Here is a 20,577-nt window from a genome sequence, read left to right as displayed (position 1 = left end):
GGGGGAAAAAAAAACAATACAGAGGTGTCTCCACAACTTTTCTAGCTACAAAAATGTATTGACAGTTATAAAATTACCCTTATCTCCAAGAAGATATGAAAAATACTGCATATTAAGTTCAGCAGGCAATCTCTACCAAAATAATTCTTTTCATCTTTGCCCCTCTCTCTCTCCAGATGTTTAAACTATTCTCATAGGTTATGTCCCTGTTGTTATCAGGATAAGAATTCCTCATAGATACCCCCTGGAACCAACTCAAAGTATACAATTATGTCCAAAACTCATATTCATAACAGGGTAAAAAAATTAAAGCAATTTACAAAATAATCCTCTATTTTCTGAAATGTGTGTATTCATACAAGACAGATAGGCCACTGCTAATTAGATTTCACAAAAAATGTGGAGTGAACAGCTTTAAGTAGCTTATAAAATGGCAGCAGAAGTGTCTCACATTCATAGTGGTCAGATGTAGTCTTTGAGTTGTGACAATACTTAGCAAAGTGTCACAATTGAGAACGTCTCTTCAATTATTAGTGAACTTGGTGAAAGAAACAATATGTCAAAGGCAAAGGCAAGTTATTAAAATTCTTTCCCATTCCTGTTTGGAGGTTTGGTTTACTGTGTGTATCAATGTTGGCCAAAGAGGGGCCCACGGAATTCTACAATGTCTGCCTTCATCTGCCATGTCTGCCTTCATCGTTAATATGGTGCATCTATGTGTAGCGATTCATTTTTATCTCAATGGCCCAGGTGTTCTGGTTCTCTATGTGCTGAGACCTGTAGCCGCTGCAGGCCACATTTCCATGTAACAGATGAGGACAGCTCTAATCTGTGCTGTTTCTTATGAAATTAGGTGTGCCTCCTAGTTTCTCCTAAATTACCCATCCAAATGTAGCAAAATTTGATCATCCCTGTTTATAGGCAAGTACCATCAAAACCCTAGTTTTTCTTTCAGAAGAGACAGCTAACTGAGCTGTGGTAAGTCTGTGAGCATCTCCAACAGAGAGGCCCAGGGGGAAAAAAAAAAGAAAAGAAGAAGAATGTTCTCCCCTCTCCACCACCCTATTTGCAGTAACAAATCACTCCCTCCCTTCATAGACTGAATTGGATACAGATGCCTCCCTTGTTCTTAAGATCCTGCCAGTTGGGGAGCAAGATTACAGGCAAACTCAGTTCTCCTGTCTGGTAATGCAGAATGTTACCACTAAGTCAGTGGTTCTCAACCAGATGTCCGGGACCCCCTGGGGGGCCGCGAGCAGGTTTCAGGGGGGCCACCAAGCACAGCCAGCATTAGATTGACTGGAGCCCAGAGTAGAAAGTTGAAGCCCCACCGCATAGGACTGAAGCCCAGGGCCTTGAGTCCTGCTACCCAGGCTGAAGCTTAAGCCTGAGCAATGTAGCTTTGTGGGGGTCCCTGTGGCATGGGGCCCCCAGTAATTGCCCGGCTTGCTACCCCTTGCTGCCAATCCTCGCTTTTACATCCAGAAAACCAGTTATTGTGGCACAGGTGGGCCCTGGAGTTTTTATAGCATGTTGTGGGAGCCTCAGAAAGAAAAAGGTTGAGAACCTGCACTAAGTCACATTTATAAATGTTGACAGGAAGGGGCTTTTTTAGTGTGTTTATTCTATTAACAGAACACAGATCCAAATTCTGCTCTTGAGGGCTGCCTCCACTAGAGAAATTTCTGAAAAATGTCCCTCCACCACGATCATCAACCCGGCAGTCCTGAGAGCACCAGTATTAACTCTGACTTCAAATGCTGGTTTTTTTACGCCACGTTGATTAAAATTACTTTGCACAAGTCTAACAGCTACTCTGCTGAAAACTGTAGTGGATAATGCTGGGCTATATGCACCTAGCACTCTCTATGCAGTTACCAATGAACCAGCCTTAGAGACAGTGGAGAAATATTTCAACTGTACCTAGCATAAATACTCCTATTACACTATTGTAACTCCATTAAAGTAAAAACCTAAAACCAAAAAAACCCCACAAAAAAACCAAACACAAATCTGGATTTACCCCCATCACAACGAAGAACAGAATCTGGCTCATGTTGTACTGCCAAAGACATAATATACAACATGGAACAAATTATTTTGTTATGAAAAAAGAAACAATACATGTCAACCATTCTTTGAGCTTATAATGCCATTAATTTGACACATAACTAGAAGCAGATTTGTAAAGTAACTGCATCTCAGATTCACTTTTATTTATTAGATTGCTTTAAAAATGAGCATAATGCAAAACAGTAATTAAAAAAAAGCAGCTAAGGCATGTTTGACTCATTTAGCAGCCATAAACAGGGAAACAGCATGTAAGGAACAAAGAGTAGCTGCATAATGGGAAAAATATGCTAGCAAACAGTAACTTACACTTGATAACTGTTCTGAATATGTCTGGAGCCAACACCAGGTGTGTTATTTAAGCAGACTTAAGTGTTCCATTATTCAGTGTTTAGAGGCATGGAAATGCATTGTGTGGGATCCATTCCCTACCTGCCTTCCCAATTAAATAAGCATGTTGTTTATCAGGTTGCCATTTAAATGGTTTCAACTGTACCTCTGGTCTATTAACTCTTGGACCACTATTGCAGATCCTTGCATTCATGCGGAACAACTCTTTCTCACTGATGCCTTCAATCAGCTACAATTTTTATTTAAGACCATGTTTTGCAAGTTATATCACCTACATATAAAATTGCATTTTACACTTAGACAGGGAGGATTCTTGTTTGCATTCAAATAGGCTCAAGGAAAAAAAAAATCCTACTGAATCATGATTTGTGTTGTAATCTCACAACACATCATACTACCTTTTTAAGATTAACATTTTCTAAATATTTTTTCAAAAAGTCACAAATTTAAATTTAAAAGAGGATACAAAAAGCCAAAGCCCAAACCCAGTGCTAACCTTGACTGTTGAAGGTTACATCAATAGCACATGCATGAACTATGGCTACATGTCTAACATTTTCTGAGACAAGGTGGGTGAGGTAACTTCTGTTCATGAGACAGACAAGCTTTTGAGTTACACAGAGGTCTGGGAAAGGAAATGCAGCTAAATAGAAGGTTGAACAGATAGCATAAGTCCTTAACACGTATTCTAAACTAAGGGACCACTCAAGGTGAAGTGGCCCACTAACACACCTGTAGTCATAGAACAAATAGGGGGGTTAGTGGGTTACAGATTGTTGTAATAAAACTATAAATCATCTCTTTATTAAGACCGGTTTCAGAGTAGCAGCTGTGTTAGTCTGTATCCGATGCATCCGATGAAGTGAGCTGTAGCTCACGAAAGCTTATGCTCAAATAAATTGGTTAGTCTCTAAGGTGCCACAAGTACTCCTTTTCTTTTTATTAAGATCATGATTTTTAGTGTCTAGCAAAGTTATGAATTTAAGCTCCCAGGCTCGGCTTTTGAAAGTTTTGTGCAGGTTTACTTTGAGGATGAGGACTGATTGATCACTCTATATCTGACCTCTCTGTGAAAACATTTCCTTAGAGAGCCAGGACATTGTCACAGCTCCAAATGCTTATTAGAACATTAAATTACATATTTAAACAGATTGTTTTGAATTACTTTTGTTCTGTTGGTGAGCATGGCAACCAGGGCTCAAACTGCTAAGCATTTAACAAGGGGAAATCTGTCTCCACACACTAACCTTTATTTTAAATAAAAATTTCTTGTGACTCTAATGTTCAGTTACATTTTTTGTAAGAAGTGCTTTACTGTTAAATACCACATTATTCTATATTAGTATTCAGTAGAGCTACAATATAAAGAACTCACACTAAGGTTCTCTGGTATGAGCTAGTCCTCAAATAAGGTTAGAGTTTTATTTTGCTCCCCTGTCCACTGAAGTCCATTATAACAAACACTTTTCTACAGCACATTCACTTCTGTCCCAAGAACAAATTAACAGAGAGGACGAGTATTATTTCTCCCCTAAATACACCCATATTTGCATATTTATTAAGTACAACTTTAGGCTGATTTTTAAGAATAAATTTTAAAAAATTAATATTTACTGCAGCTGACGGGAGATTTGCAAATACCACAAGGGAAGAATGAACAAATATAGAGCCAGTATGCCACAAAAAAAATAGTCTAAAAAAACCAAACATACAGAGACAAATCTATTCAGTGACTAAAGATTTTATATTACTGTATACAGAAAAATTAGATTTTCAATGCAAGGTTGGTTTTTTAAACCCCAAAGCACATGTGAATTTATTAAACGAAAAACTAAGTGCCAAGGCATCAGCTGTTTTACAAACAACTGTTTCTTGCACAGATACCTCCCAACATCTGGTATTTCATCCCAAACCAGGGAAGGTTTAAACGTGGAATCTTTAGATAAATACAGCGCAAACAAACTGCCCGGCTTCCTGCCGCCCCAGCCGTTCCCCAGTGCTGAGGGAGCAGACCTGCACGCTGTGCAGCCCCCTTCCAGTACAAGTTTTAATCACTGAGGACCCTAGGCTTTTATAAAAGCCCAGGCGGGCCATATCAAGGGCAGATCGGATTAAATGTGTCCCATCACTGCCACGTGCAGCTAACCACACTCCACCCGCACTGAGCAGGGTGCCAGGCACCCCAACAGTGCTAGCCAGGTGCCCTCCGGCTGTGCAGAGAGCCCACAGCCCCAGACCCCTGCTCTACAGGGCACAAGACCCCCAGCCCTTGGGAAGCCGCAGCACCTTGCCGAAGGAGGCAGAGCAGCGTCTCTTCTTGCCCCCATTAGACTGGGGCCAACTGCCCAGGCTGCTCCCCACCTACCCAGTCTGACCCACCTGCCAGCCCCTACCTGTCTTCTAGCCCATCTGCCATCACCCTACCCCTATATCTCATCTTCCCCCTTAAGGTTGCCAGTATAGGTTGGATATATTCCTGGAGCTTTCAACAGGACATAATCTTTAATTAAAAGATTAATCTTTAATTCCTGGAGACTCCAGGACAATCCTGGAGGGTTGGCAGTACCTCGCAGCCTCCCCCCTCCCGTCCCTTCACCCCACAACTGCTTCCATTTCCTTCCCCACCCTGACCCCTTGCTCCCATCTCCGCCCTGCCCCATTCTCCAACCCTCCCATCTCCTCCCCTATCCCCCACCCAACCCCTGCTCTCATCTCCTCCCCGTCCCCAAGCTCCCCATCCCATCCTCCAACCCTCTACTCCCCCACCCCCCCCCCGCAGCTCCGCTAAACTTTGGGCTCGCCCCCTCCCCGGCTCTGAAGGGAGGCTCTGGGCAGCTCCCCCTCACCCACCCCCCTGCCCCACTTACCCGGGCAGTGAAAACGCCGCAGCAGCTGGCGGCTGGGTGCTGCATGTCCCCTTCCCTTCCAGCACCTCCTCCGCCTCAGGAGCAGCTCAGCCCCCCCGCCGCAGCAGCTGGGCTCAGCCGCCAGGAGCCCCCAGTGCCGGGCATGGCCTCCCCCAGCCGCCGGAGGTTAGGCTCCTTCCACCCCCCACGCCGGTGCTGCCTCCTGCCTGCTCCCCCCACCCCGCGCGCACACACACGCGCTGCGCCGGATGCTGGGCGGCTGCTCTGCCGCCGGAGCTCGGCTGCGCTGTGCTCCAGGCTGCTGCACAGAGCCGGGTTTAAATATCACACGCAGCAGAGCCAGGTCCCCGGCGCGGCAGCCAGCCCTGTCCTCCTGCCACGGCCCTGGCGGTGCTGAGCAGGGCTAGGGGGAAGGTGATTAACCCCTGGCACAGGGCAGCAGCTGGAGCCCATTTCCAAACCAACCTTTGAGGGGAAGAGGTGTGGGTGGGGTGTTTTGTTTTGGTTTTTAAATTATTCAAAAAGTTCATTTAGCTCCAGAATCCTCCTCCCGGCACTGACGCAATCCCCAAGCGGCTCAGAGGGGGAGGAAACCTGTTCCACCAGCACTTGTTCAAAGTCCCGCCGCTCACAGCTCTGTCGGACTTGGCTTCGTCTCACCCAACAGACAAGACTGCTCGCTCGGTCTCCGGTTCTCTGCACGGACACCCACCCACGCGGCCGAATTAGAGTTTAAACAGAGACATTTTCCATTCGGAAGGAGAGAGAGAGGTGGGAGGGCGTTAATGCAGCAACAGAGACAAAGCCTTTAGAACAAGTCGAGTAGTCAAAGCACTGATGGAGTTTATTGGGTCTGGCACCCAGGGATAATGGCACTGCACAAAAAAGATAGAGGCTATTTAAACACGTTGCCCTACTTTTATCTGCTTTGTGTTTCAAAAATGTACTAGGTACGGTTTGATCCCGCAAACAGCCATGCACCTAATTTTACTCACGTGAGTAATTAAGTTCAATGGACTGCTCACGTCGCTATACCCACAGGAGTAAGTATTTCCCAGATCAGAACCCTTAGTCTAAAATATTCCAAAATGACTAGCACTTTAGGATGCCTAAATTGCCCTTTAAAAGAGGCCTGATTTTCAAAGAGTACCTTCTGAAATTCAGGCCTTGCTGGAGTGTCTCATTTTGGGAATGTAAAAATTAAGGTGCCCAACAATGTTTGTAAATTTTTAAAAATCCTGATTAAGATAGTTCAGGTAGGATAGTATATGCACCAGGCACTGTACGAACACTGAAAACACTATTCTGATAAGAATATCTGGACGCTACTGTGACAAATATTAAATAGTTTTTACTGGATATGCTGTATATCCCATGATGAGTTGTTCTTAACTAGAATCATTTCCAGAATAGATCCGCTGTGTTAATAAGTGTTCTTTTAATCTGTTTTCAAAGTGGCCTTCAAGCATCCCTATGCTGCAATGTATACAGTTATATGTTTATCTCAAAACAATATAGCATTTGCTACTAAATCTCATCCTGAACTCACTGCAAATGAGACCAGACCCCAAACTCAAACCTATATGTGAATAAATTTTCACTACCTTAAACTGGCATTCACAGCTGAAAACTGCATCAAATATGTGCATCTGAAAAATAAAATGACATTCTGTGTTCATGTTTAACATGCTACCATACTTTTACCATAAAATGGTGCTACACTTGCGATTTATATGTGGTTGAAAATGGGCAGGATATAATTTTCCTGTTCAAAGAGAACAATTAATGAAAGAACAGGAATAAGCAACAGGTTAGAGCAAGACGACCCTATCTTATTCCCACTGAATCAATGGCAAAACATGCATTAATTTAAATGGAAGCAGGATCAAGCTGAGAGAAAACAGTGATAGTTCCTACAAATGTCTCAAAGAAAATGTCTAGCTAGTACTAACCCATACATTCCATGAAGTCTACCAAGAACTTCACTAGTGCTAATCTATTCTATATAGAAAGTGCTCAAAATACTATGGCGATAGCCGGCAATTCAAAACCCTGAGACACAGAAAGAACTAGAGACTGAGATGATCAAATATTTTTAAAGCCATGTAGGGTTTTAACAAGAGATTCATGTTCAAACCGTACATAAACTGAATGCATTGCCTCCCCCCAACCCCAAACACCAACCCACTAACCTGGTGACAGCCTTAACTCAGACTTTATTTGGTAGGCTTAATAGATACCGGCCCCTTCTGTTACAGGATGTTGATCTGCTTTAAGCTATACCAGTAGAGCTGAAAATGGACAGGATATAATTTTCCTATATTGGTACAGTTAAAGCGGTACAATCCTCCTCCTGTAGATGTAGTTATATTGCTATAAATGTAGTATAGCTAATGCTCATACAGGAAGGGGACTAAGCTATGCCAGTGCAGGCACCTTTATAACCAGTATAACTGAATCCATACTAGGGGTTGTACTGGTATAATTATATCAATTAATAACAAAAAATCATTCCCCTAACCACCAGTTATGCAGATACTAAAACTGTGTGTAGACTAGGCTGAAGTTAAACCAACTTTATTATTTTTAATAATAGTTTGCCCTATCTTACATAGGGAAGTTGCTCATGAGGGGAATTTTCATTAAAATAAAATGGTGACCAATAAAGAGATTTAAAATAATAAGGATAATAATAAAGTGATGATGTGAATATAATCTGAATGTGATCTAACATCATCAGAAAATCTGTCATAATGGATCTCCCAATTTAACAAAAGGGCATATTCTCCTCGCAGTGATTGCATGTAATTCCCATTAATGTTATTGGGAGTTATGAAAGTGCATTAAGAGAATAATATATCCTCTGGTTTGTGACAACCCTGAAGTGGATTGTGCTTCCATCTCATATTTCAAAAGGAGTTTGTGTTGGCGCTGTTACAAACCACAATGGAAAAGCTACGTGCAGACTGGACAGTTTTCCAAAGTTAAACATTTTGGTGATTTAAATTATTTTTTTCATTGCCAAAAAGAGCTTAGATTGTTTTAAGGTTTTAAAGGAATTTAGAACGGTTTATCAGGAGTTTCGAGGAACAAAAAGTCCACATTCTTGGTAAAACAATGGTCTCTATTATCATACAGGTGCACAGGGGAAGAAATTATACACATTTTTTTAAGTGGAAGAATTTCTCTCCATTTACCAATTGGAGAAGATAGTTCATGGTGATTTAGAATGGTCACACTCGATCAGACCCTCATCCAGCTACTTTGGTATTATATTACCTCCAAAAGTAGCCAATACTTGATGGTTCAAAAAATAAAAGAGCAACATCTCCTATTCCTGCTCCCATAATGCACCTAATCTCATTGTGGAACACTGGACAGAATAAAAACATTTGACTAACATCGTGTAGTATGCCATTACACTGTTTGCAGCATTGTGTAGCTCTGCTGGTCCCAGGATACCAGAGAGACAAGGTGTGTGTATATCATCTTTTTATTGGACCAACTTCTGTTGGTGAGAGAGACAAGCTTTCTAGCTCTGAACCTTGAAAGCTTGTCTCTCCAACCAACAGAAGTTGGTCCAATAAAAGATATTACCCCACTTAACTTGAGTCTCTAATTAGACTGCCTGTCATTATTTTACTGTAGCTTGACTAGCTGCAAGTTACTAATTACCTAAAAATTATTTAGTCCATTATAAACTATAGCCACAGCATTGGAGGCACAGGAGTAGTGTATAGGCAGCAGGAGCTGAGGAAAGAAATTAACTGAAATTAAAAATATAGGTAGTGGCAGTTTTGTACAAGGACTTGATGATTAGGATGAGAGACCTGAATGTGAGAAGGAGCAAGGAAGAGAATTCAAAGAGGGGAGTGACAGAGCCATTTTCAGCAGCAGAAGTACCTTTGAAGTAGAAGGCTGCATGATGAGATGTGAGTAACCCAGAAAGTTACAACAGTCCACAAGAGAGATGCCAAGGCATGGACAGAGGGGCTGTTGTGGGAAAGGAGAAAGGGAAATCTAAACTTCAGATGTCCTATAATGAAAGAACAAGTAAGACTTCTAGCAAGATCCTGGAAGACAGGAAACACTCAAATGGGATACCCTGTTTGGGTGACGGGTCAGATGGTGGGGTTTTCAACAAAGAAGGAGGAGAAGGGAGTAGAGAAGGTTAGAATGAGAACGCTCTCTTGTCTCTATATTTAAGAAGATAGTAGAACATCTCTGTGAAGATGCAACACTGGACAAGGGTGGTACTGGCGGTGAAAAAGCCTCTCCTACGGGAGAGGAAGGATAGTTCAGTGGTTAGTTCCCTGCTCTGCTATACACTTTGTGACCTTGGGCAAGCCACTTAAGGCCAGTTTTTCAAAAGATATTTAGATATCTAAAGATGTAGATACAAGTATGGTGGGGTTTTCAGACATACCTAGGTGTCTATCTCCTAATGAAATCAATATGAGCTTTTACATAGGAACCTAGTAGGCTATCAGCATTTTTTCGGAACCCAAACACTTCTAGCAATCTGTCCCTAATTCTCTCTGTGACACCTTATTTCACCAGTGAGGGTAAATGCATTAAATTTTGAGAGATGCTCAGATACTGACATAAGTACCTGAGATAGAACTGCCCTCTCTCTTGGACATCAGCATAGAGACAACAGTTGGAACCATGTGAGCGAGCCGAGGATCCAAGGAGATGGAGAAGCATCAGCAGGGAAGTAAGAGGAGAACCAAAAAACTATGAAATCATAAAAACAAAGGATGGACAGCAAGTGAGGAAGGGGAATCCCTGATGCAAAGCATTTACTTTTCATTGTTCACAAATTTGTTACTCTTTAAATGCATTGAATGTTGCCTTCTCACATTATGTAAGAAGATAGAATGTAAGGGTTGACCTCCACATTTTAAAAACCTCAGTCAATTCCCTTCTAATCTTTCTCCATCTTGGGTGATCTACCCTCTCTTTGCTATCCACTCATCATACATAAACCCAATGAACAATTAGCTATTTTGGTCACCCTTCTCTATACCTTTGCAGGCACCCCTCTGTTCTTGCACTAAAAAACTAACACTAGGGCCTGATTCTGATCTCACACCTGTTTTATACCAGTGTAGTTTCATGGACTTCAATGAAATTATTCTCGATTTACACTAGAATCAGTGAGATCAGAATCAGGTCCTGTATAGAGTTTTACTTTTTTTCTAATGAATACAATGTATATGTGGTCTGCAAGTATAAACATTGCTTTAAAATAAATCAGAAGCTTGGCAAGTCAGAATGCTTTTACAAAGAAAGAAATAAAATGAGTTGAGAGCTAATTGCTTAGCTCCTTGATCCCACGTGTTACATATGCTTTAGACTGTGGACTAAGATCATCCCACTACATATAATTTTGTGGTCAATTGCTCTAGTATTATCATTTAGACTGAGATTGTGCTGTCTGTAGAAATGCAATCATATTAGGGAAAAATCTGTTTATATGTCTTGAGGTATTATGAAAATGGAAAACCAAAACAGCCAACAAGAGTAAAGGAAAAAGTTTCACATTGCTCTACCGATTTAGCACTCTGACATAATGTATTCCTATCTTCTACATACATAGAAATTACATATAGTTAATATTTTTACTTAATTGCAAATTATATGGTACAATTCAGATATTGATACCTAAAACATTTCCATTAATATATTTTTAGTTTGCAAGGTAAAAGCCATAATTAAGCAAATATAAACATTGATAACCCACAATAATGCATAGGTTACTCCAAGGAATGTTGATGATTAATCATAATCAGATAGTGAAGGTGTTGGGGAAGACCATAATCACAATAAAAGCTATAATCACTAAGAACATAGATAAAATGACAATTCATTTAGTTGCTTAACAAATCAGTGATAAATCTTCTCTAGAAATCCAGTAAAAATGTAAAACATTACTGTGATTAAATACAAAAACATTAGTATACACACACACACACAAAATTGAGTATGAAACTGATCAATATGGCTCAGAGGTGCATCTGTAAATTTATACATAGAATGTAGATTCAGTGAGCTGTTGGTGGTCCAATAGCTTCATAAAAGGAAAAAAGGGGGTATTTCATTTGCAAAAAAGTGACCTCTCTGTGTACGTACTGTTTTGCTTTTCCTTTGCAAATTGTCTTAAGAGTCATTTTCAGGCTAGCTAACGTGTGATGATTTGATAAAGAAACGAAGATTTTCTTGTAAATGCTGAATCCAATTTTATTTTTAAGACAATCCAGTGGGGTGCAAATTCTACCTATTATTTTGACATTTGGATGCTGCAAATATGGAACAGTGGACCAAGACTGTTTAATGGATGTGTCATTTAATGGATGCAAAAAGAAAAGGAGTACTTGTGGCACCTTAGAGACTTAGCCACAAGTACTCCTTTTCTTTTTGCGAATACAGACTAACACGGCTGCTACTCTGAAACCATTTAATGGATGGGCAATGATTAGTTGCAATTCCTTGCTTCGTCACTTGGTGGCATATGACTGCAAGATGTAGGAGCATTTAAGAGAGGGATGTTTTGTTAGAGTAAGTGCAATAGAGAGGCCCATAATGGCACCTTTATTTAAACATGCATATTACGTAAAATTATAATAAATAATTCTTAGTGCAACACTGCTCTGCACTCCTCTGATACCAAGTGTCAGACTGATTTGAATTAATCAGGACGCACAGTTGAATGAATGACAGAACCAGGGATGGATTTAAGCAGCAGTCCACAGCTTTATTAACTAACACTGGGTAGAGGCACTATGTGTCCACCCTCCACTCTCACATACTAGGCATTTAACTGGGTCCAGTGCAGGGTTACAGAGCTCCCACCATACAACCAATAACTCAGAGCAGAGCCTGTTCAGACTAAGCCTACAACTCTCTTCACTTCTGAATCCTCTCACCTTCCTGCCGCAGGAGATGGTGGTGGGGGGGTGATAGAGTGAACTAAGGAGAGTCTTCAGTCTGCAAAGACTTCAGGTCTCCCCGTCTCTTATTGAAACACTTCTGGAAACTGACCATTTTAGCCTTTATCTTCACTAGACAACAGCCACAAGTTATGTCAAGCTAAGCAGTCTTATCGTTCCTCATATTAAACTTTCAAGTCCTATTCTATTTAACCCAACTATGCCTCCATGGTGCTGCAAGGAAATCCATCCAACCTCAGCCTGTTTGGCACAATGGGAAAAATTCCTTCCTGATCCCAAAACAGGTAATCAGTCAGACCCGCAGAATCTTGAAAAACATCTCCTATACTACAACTAAGAGGATGGAGGCCGGGCAGCTAAATGGGCAAGAGGCCCTTCAAAAACCTGGGGAAGAATGTAAATAGATGGAAGAAGGGAATAGATGAGAGCCAATCAGCCCAACCAGTCCCCCTAGACAGACCAAAGGGGGGCAGAGAGTCCAAGGAGGAGGAGGGGCTCAGCTCCTTCATTGCCAAGCATGAGTTCTCACATCATCCTCTCTTCTGGGCATTGTCTCATCCCTGCTGTTTTGACCAAAACCCTTCCCATTGAGGGAGGGGGACTCAATCATCACACACTAAAGCCGTATACAATTTTGCATACAAGATTTCATCTCCTTGATCTGTTCAAGTAACGGCAAAACCACATTCCAACATGCTTTTTAACATCTTCACTTGCCAGCGTAAGCCACTGACAACATTTGATCCTCACTTCTCTTTCTACATTTCTCTGAGGGTACGTCTACACTGTGAAGTTGTCGACAAAACTTTGGTCTTCCGCGGGTACTTAAACCCCGCTTCCCCTCCCCCCCGAAAGATAAAAGTTTTGCTGTCGCAAGCAGCAGTGTGAACGCGGCTTTGTCGGCAGGAGCACTCTCCTGCCGACAAAGCTAATGCCGCTCACGGGGCTGGAAGTATTTTGTCAGCAAAAGTGCTGAAAAAGTACCGACAAAGAGAGTGTCGACACAGCCTTGTCACTAAAAGCTGCGTGATGTAGACAAGTGCTGAGACTTCTTATGTGATTAGCCCTAAACAAACATATAATTGGAGTCTTCTTTCTGTTCAAATGAGGAAAGCTATGTCTTATTTACTCATAGCCTACCCTCATGTGTTCTGATCAAGTTGTCCCTTCTCCTTTTCCTGCTTCCCAAAACGTTAAAGGATACCTCATACCTTCCTTCTACAGCAACAGAGATGGATATTCTGGCCTGTTTAAAGGTTTACAGCTTTTAGTTGGACTTTAAAGCACCAAACTAACAAACTCTAGGGAAGTGTGCGCACAAACTCTTGTGTGCACAAATCTGGTCAAGCTATTTTCTTGCGCAGTTACCATAAAATTGCACACACAATCATGGCAATTACAGAGCTCTTAGTACATAGTAATGTGTAATTATTCAGCAAAGGTAGCTATACAATTGCACATCTAATATTTTCAAAACCCTGGCCCACAAACTATATTTGGTATTTTTGGCCTTACAAACGAGTAATCCTTTTGATTCTGCTCTGGGACATTCCTTTGGATCCTGAGGGTAGAGATTAACTTTGGAGCACCTCTGTATCATCTTTTAAAAAGCCTGAAGACATCAGGCTGGAGTTCTGCACTCATTTCCACCTTCTTGGAAACCACTAACTAGGGTAATCACACTTTTACTCCCTTATGCTGGGAGGTGATCACGAACGTTGTTTGCTTTTTAATAAAGATGACATGCTATGATTACATTATTATTTAATAAAGTATTCATTCCTTTGGTGATCTCTGACTTTTTAATTGTAAACCTGATCTCTCCCCCAACCCCTTTTCTGTTAATAAAAAAAAAAAAAAAAAGGAGAAAGAAGCAGCTTGAGATGGTCATGTGAATGAGGGTTTTTTTTAATCCTTCACAAACAATTTCAGTTTGGTTATAAAACTGTCCAAAGCACTAAAAAGAAGTCTTTGGGCACCTTCTCTGATCAGGGTACAGCATTATCACCTATACTGTTAGATCTTTCTTTCATATTTCACAATAGTCAGTCATACAGATTCCTACACTCTGCCTTGACTAAGATCCTGATCCTCCATGTAATTAATCTTATTTCCAACCTTTTATTATTTTTATTGCATAATTACCCATTTGGGTGATTTATAGCTAACTGGGTTTTCTTAATGTGTGGAACATTACAGATTCCAACTGAGCCCTTTTGTTATTCTACATTGTCACTGAGTTATTTGTAGTAATAATTTCTCTTTTCATTTGATAAGGTGATACTCAGCTCTAAGTCATTTCTCTAGATTTATGAGCAGTCTCCTTATTTGCCTATTTAAAAAATGTAACTCATCATCATTAGAGGGAACATCAATGACTGCAACTGTATTTGGCCAAAAAATGAGATTGATTAGTCCTTTCAAACATGATTTTGCTGATTTCTAAATTTTATTCTATACCACAGCTGCCCTTCCTGGCTTGGAATAGGTCTTATTTCAGATTCCAGTTATTACTTGAGAACCATGAGTCTGATCTTGCACTATTGAAGTCAATGGGAGCAGGATCAGAGCCCATATTTCTATCACTAAAAAGTCTTGTGCATTCCATGTGAAATCTGTTCAATTCTGAGCCAGAATTTTCAAATACACTCAGGTCCCATTTAGACACCAAAATGAAGTGGACAGATGCTCACCACCCACTCGGAACAGTTTTGAAAATCTACCCACTTCAGTTAAGGTGCCTAAATAGTTGAGCTTTTTTCAAATGTGGCCCTACACATCCTTATATCTTTCGCTTCAGCTAGCTTGACTCCTCCTTTCACCTTTATCACTTTCCTACTTGATTACAATTATGACCTGTGGAAACTGGGTTCCTATAGTTTAGGGATGAGGGAGATTTTTTCATTGCTACCAGACATGGCTGGGTTGATACTTTCGGTTGAAGCAAGCCCCGGCCAGACATGCCTCTTTCTTCAGCCTGATCTGTAGATACAAATCACGGGAGAATCCCGTTTTGAGAATCCGGTTTTGAAGATTTGGCCTATAGGTTTGGTAAGCAATAACCAAAGCGAAAACACCATCAAGCAACTTACAGTATAATTATCTAAAGGTTACATAAATTAAGTTTAGGATTGTTATGTTGTTATTGTTGCTATTTGAGTGTTGATTAAAGGTTGTTTTGTAAAGTATTATGTCTGTGTTTATGGTACAGCAGAAAGTACAGTTATGAGTTGGAAAATGGAGGCTCATTTGGTTGATCTCTCTGCACAGAAACTGGTCAAGACAAATTTCAAAAAATTACAGTTTTCATCTAAATAGACAGAGGGTGATAAAGCCTCTTTGGTGAGCCTATGTGGAACATTTTACATGAATGTTGCTATGTGGCAATATGTAATTCAACCTGAAATTTCCAGATTTTTGGCTTGCATACCTAAGGTGCACAAAAGAAAGATGGGCCAAATTTTGTTTCCACTTATACCATGGTAAATCCAGAGTAACTACATTACCCTAGTACACATTCCAAAAATAAAGTGTTTCGAACAGTGAAGTATTCGTTTCACTAAAATACCGTGATTCCTGCTCTCTCTCTCTCTCTATAAATGAGAATGTATTCAAGATTGAGTCCAGTTTTATGATTTAAAAACCTATAAAATGCTTAAAGCAATTTTAAATTTTTTAAAAAACAATGTGGGGCATAACATACAGGTCTCATTTCTACATGCTAGATAGAGAAATAGAGAAAGATATGCAAATAATGTCCCAATCTCTAGTTGACTGAGTCAGAAGCACAATGAATTATATCAGGTACTACCTGTCCAGAATGTTTGTTTTTAAATGCTGTATAAGTTAGCAGACGTTCAAATTTTAAAGTAGTATGTAATCTGCTGAAAAGAAGTTACTGATACTTCATATGCCAACAACTGAGGAAAGTAAAGAATTACATTTTTGTGGATATTAATAGTTTACCACAATACAGTAAAAGCATGCCATAAAATCCATGTTTATTGGACCCACATTAAACATTGATGAAAAGCAAGAGTGGATCTATTATCTTCCTTTCAAATTTTATACACCTATACAGTGCATTTATTTTCAGCACAGTGTTTTAAAAACCTCAAAAAGAATGACTATGACCCCACATTATGTTATCATTTGAAATGGATGTGAAAGCCTTTGGTGTCATTTTACACTTATCTCATGCTCTTCATGGGGTATATTTTCAGACAGCTGAGTATCAGCTTCCCTTCTTACAAGAGCAACTTGTGCCTCTAGGTACTTGCCTTGGGTATGCACCTTTAGATATGCAGTTAGTGGCATGTGTACCTAGATCTGTACCCACAATTCAACTGTGGATACAAACTGTTCTCCTAAAAGGGGTTTTGAAAATAAAAGCTTGATGTCAGTCAGTACAAGAAATAACATCAAACCAGAGATTAACAACACACATTAATTGTATTTATTGTGGAGAAGATTTTCAAAAAGCACAAAGGGGTGCCCCAACACCTACAGGTAACTCCCCCTTCTTCCTCCACCATAGATAACAAATGGACCTGAAACAAAACCTTGGATCTGAACTCGAGCTGGGTTTGGGGCAGAGTTCGCAGCTCAAAACTTTTTCTAAAACAGGCCAATTCCAAAACACCTCGAACCATGACAAAGGTTTGATTTGGGATTCAACATCCCAAGATCAGTATTGTTCAGATCTACAATTCCTTCTTCTGCAGTCAAAGGAATTGGAAGTTTTGATTCAAAGTCCATTAGTTCAGACCCAGGGTTTTGATTTGAGCCCATCTCTTATTTATAGACAAAGTTAAAGTATTGGAGTAAAGAGTGTGTGAATGCCTCACAAAAATAAATCTCAGTCTTTTGGAACATGCCCTGGTCAGATCTGCCAAGTGAACCCAAATGTCTTGAATTCGGATTCTGAAGACTCAGTTGCTGCTCTGGACTGACATTCAAGAGCGTAAGGAGCATATGGCCAGGCACTTCCCCATACAGCTGGCCTGCTCTTGCAATCCAAATGAACCAGAGTGTTCAACTGATATTGCAAGAGGATGACATTTACATCAGGACATTATATTATCAGATTGCAATGCAGTTCAAATTTGGGATCACTGAACTTTGTGGTCAATTTAAACTAGGCTGCCAAGCAATTTAAAAATTAATCACGATTAATCACGCTGGTAAACAATAATACAATCTATTTACATATTTTGGATGTTTTCTACATTTTCAAATATATTGATTTCAATTACAATACAGAATATAAAGTGTAGGTGCTCATTTTATATTTATTTTTATTACAAATATTTTCACTGTAAAAAACAGCAGCATTTTTCAATTCACCCAGTACAAGTACTGTAGTGCACTCTCTATCATGAAAGTTGAACTTACAAATGTAGAGTTATGTACCAAAAATAAAAATGTAAAACTTTAGAGCCTACAAGTCCACTCAGTCCTACTTCTTGTTCAGCCAATCGCTCAGACAAACAAGTTTGTTTACATTTGCAAGAGATGATGCTGCCCACTTCTTGTTTACGTCACCTGAAAGTGAGAACAGCCATTCGCATAGCACTGTTGTAGCCAGCATTGCAAAATATTTACATGCCAGATGTCCTAAAGATTCATATGTCCCTTCATTCTTTGACCACCATTCCAGAGGACACGCGTGCATGCTGATGACAGGTTCTGCTCGGTAATGATCCAAAGCAGTGCAGACAGACGCATGTTCATTTTCATCATCTGAGTCAGATGCCATCAGCAGAAAGTTGACTTTCTTTTTTGGTGATTCGGGTTTTGTAGTTTCCACATCAGACTGTTGTTCTTTTAAGACTTCTGAAAGCATTCTCCACACCTCGTCCCTCTCAGATTTTGGAAGGCACTTCAGATTCTTAAACCTTGGGTTGAGTGTTGTAACTATTTTTAGAAATCTCACATTGGTACCTTCTTTACATTTTGTCAAATCTGTCGTGAAAGTGTTCTTAAAACGAACAACATGTGCTGGGTCATCCTCCAAGACTGCTATCACATGAAAGATATGGCAGAATGTGGGTAATACAGAGCAGGAGACATACAATTCTCCCCCAAGGAGTTCAGTCACAAATTTAATTAACACATTTTTTTTTAAATGAGCGTCATCAGCATGGAAGCTTGTCCTCTGGAATGGTGGTCGAAGAATGAAGGGACATATGAATCTTTACCATATCTGGCATGTAAATATCTTGCAATGCTGGCTACAAAACTGGCATACAAACGCCTGTTCTCACTTTCAGGTGACATTGTAAATAAGAAGCGGACAGCATTATCTCCTGCAAATGTAAACAAACTTGTTTGTCTGACCGACTGCTGAACAAGAAAGAAGTAGGACTGAGTGGACTTGTAGGCTCTAAAGTTTTACATTGTTTTGTTTTTGAGTGTAGTTATGTAGCATAAAAAATATTTGTAAGTTACACTTTCATGATAAAGAGATTGCACTACAGTACTTGTGTGAGGTGAACTGAAAAATACCATTTCTTTTATCATTTTTACAGTGCAAATATTTGTAAGCAAAAATATAAAGTGAGCACTGTACACTTTGTATTCTGTGTTGTAATTGAAATATATTTGAAAAATGTAAAAAAAATCCAAAAATTAAATTTCAATAGGTAGTCTATTGTTTAACAGTGTGATTAAATCTGCAATTAATAGTGATTAATTTTTGAGTTAAATCGCATGAGTTAACTGCAATTAATTGACAGCCTTAATTTAAACCTGAAAATCTTTGGCTTTGTCTAGACTAGGATTTAAGGACATGGTGTTACAATGGAATATGGTGTGCGATTCTTGTCTCCCGTGTTTAAGAAAGATGAATTCAACCTGGAACAGGTGCAGAAAAAGGCTACGAGGATGATTAGAGGAATGGAAAACCTACCTTATGAGAGGAGACTCAAAGAGCTTGTCTTGTTTAGCCTAACCAAAGGAAGGCTGAGGGGAGATAGGATTCCTCTCCATAAATACATCAGAGGAATAAGTACTGGGGAGGGAGAGGAATTACTTAAGTTAAGCGCCAATGTTGACACAAGAACAAATGGATATAAACTTGCCATCAAGTTTAGGCTTGAAATTAGATGAAGACTTCTAACTGTTAGAGTGAAGTTTGGAACAGCTTTCCAAGAGGACCAGTGGGACAAAAAGCCTAACTGTCTTCAAGACTGAGTTTGATAAATTTATGGAGTATGATGAGACTGCCCACGATGGCAGGTAGCCAGTCTGCGACTGTTAGTAGCCAATATCTCCAACGGCTGGTAATGGAACACTAGATGGGAAGGGCTCTGAGTTACTACATAGAATTATTTCCCTGGTGTCTGGCTGTTGGGTCTTGCCAAAATGCTTCGGGTCCAACTGACTGCCATATTTGGGGTCAGGAAGGAATTTTCCCCGGGTCAGATTGGCAGCGAACCTGGGGGCTTTTTGCTTTTCTCTGCAGCTTCACTTGCAGGTTTAAACCTGTGTAAAACAGTGGATTCTCTGTAACTTGAAATCTTTAAATCATGATTTGAGAACTTCAGTAAGTCATCCAGAGGTCTATTACAGGAGTGGGTGGGTGAGGTTCTGTGGTCTGCAATGTGCAGTAGGTCAGACTAGATGATCATGATGGTCCGTTCTGGCCTTAAAGTCTATAAGTCCCATGAGTATGTTAGACTTTAACTCCGCCAAATTAGCATATATTAAAGAAACTGTTGTGTGTCAACATGCCAACATCACCCCTTCAAATCCTAGCATAGAAAATGTCTTTCGGTTCAGCACTTCTTGATAAGAATACAGCTCCTTATGTTCCATACAATAAGGTATGTTCCATACCTGTCTAAATAACTGGCATAACAGAACAGGATAAAAATCCATCAGCAAAGCTAGATTAAGGCAACTCAGAGCCAGGCACGCTGTTTGGAGGGGTGGTGGAAGGGCCCCCCACCCTTTCTTCCCACAGAAGCAGGGACAGAGGTCTGAGGCTCTCCTCCACAACAGAAGTGACTGTTGGGGCTTCCCTCCACCCTGGAAAGGCAATGGTGGCAAATGGAGGGAGGAGGCTCCCCAGAATTTACTCCAGCAGCCAGGGTGCATCTGTTTGGCTGGGTAGGTGGCAGGGCCCACTACATCTTCCCGTCCTGCTATACAGAGTCCTCTGCTGGGGTTAGGTTGAAAGGGAACCTGACCGAAAGCGGTGGGTCTTGGAGTTAGCACACTACTGAGGGTGTGTCTACTCTGCAACTGAGAAGTGCCATTTCCAGCAAAGGTAGACAGCTGCTGCTCATGCTGCAACGTTCATGCTGCTGTTTCTAGTGCGCTAGCTCGAGCCA

The 20,577-nt window shown here is 40.5% G+C and overlaps 1 protein-coding gene across 4 annotated transcripts in view; it reads right to left on the bottom strand.

The window, feature by feature from the left end:
• Positions 1–20,577, bottom strand: part of SULF2 (sulfatase 2) — a 238,580-nt gene that overhangs the window by 94,643 nt on the left and 123,360 nt on the right. Inside the window, exon 1 of one of the 4 annotated variants that reach the window (XM_074970049.1) lies at positions 5,289–5,429. The exons of the other annotated variants lie outside the window; for them this stretch is intronic. The gene's annotated coding sequence lies outside the window, so the exon portion shown is untranslated. Of the gene's footprint in view, positions 1–5,288; positions 5,430–20,577 lie in introns of those variants that run through there. 4 annotated transcript variants of the gene reach the window in all.

This window comes from Natator depressus, chromosome 13 (assembly GCF_965152275.1).
Source record: "Natator depressus isolate rNatDep1 chromosome 13, rNatDep2.hap1, whole genome shotgun sequence".
In the NCBI taxonomy this organism is placed as follows: Eukaryota; Metazoa; Chordata; order Testudines; family Cheloniidae; genus Natator; species Natator depressus.
The sequence above is the reverse complement of the archived record's forward strand: the minus strand, read 5'-3'. Positions and strand labels throughout refer to the sequence as shown.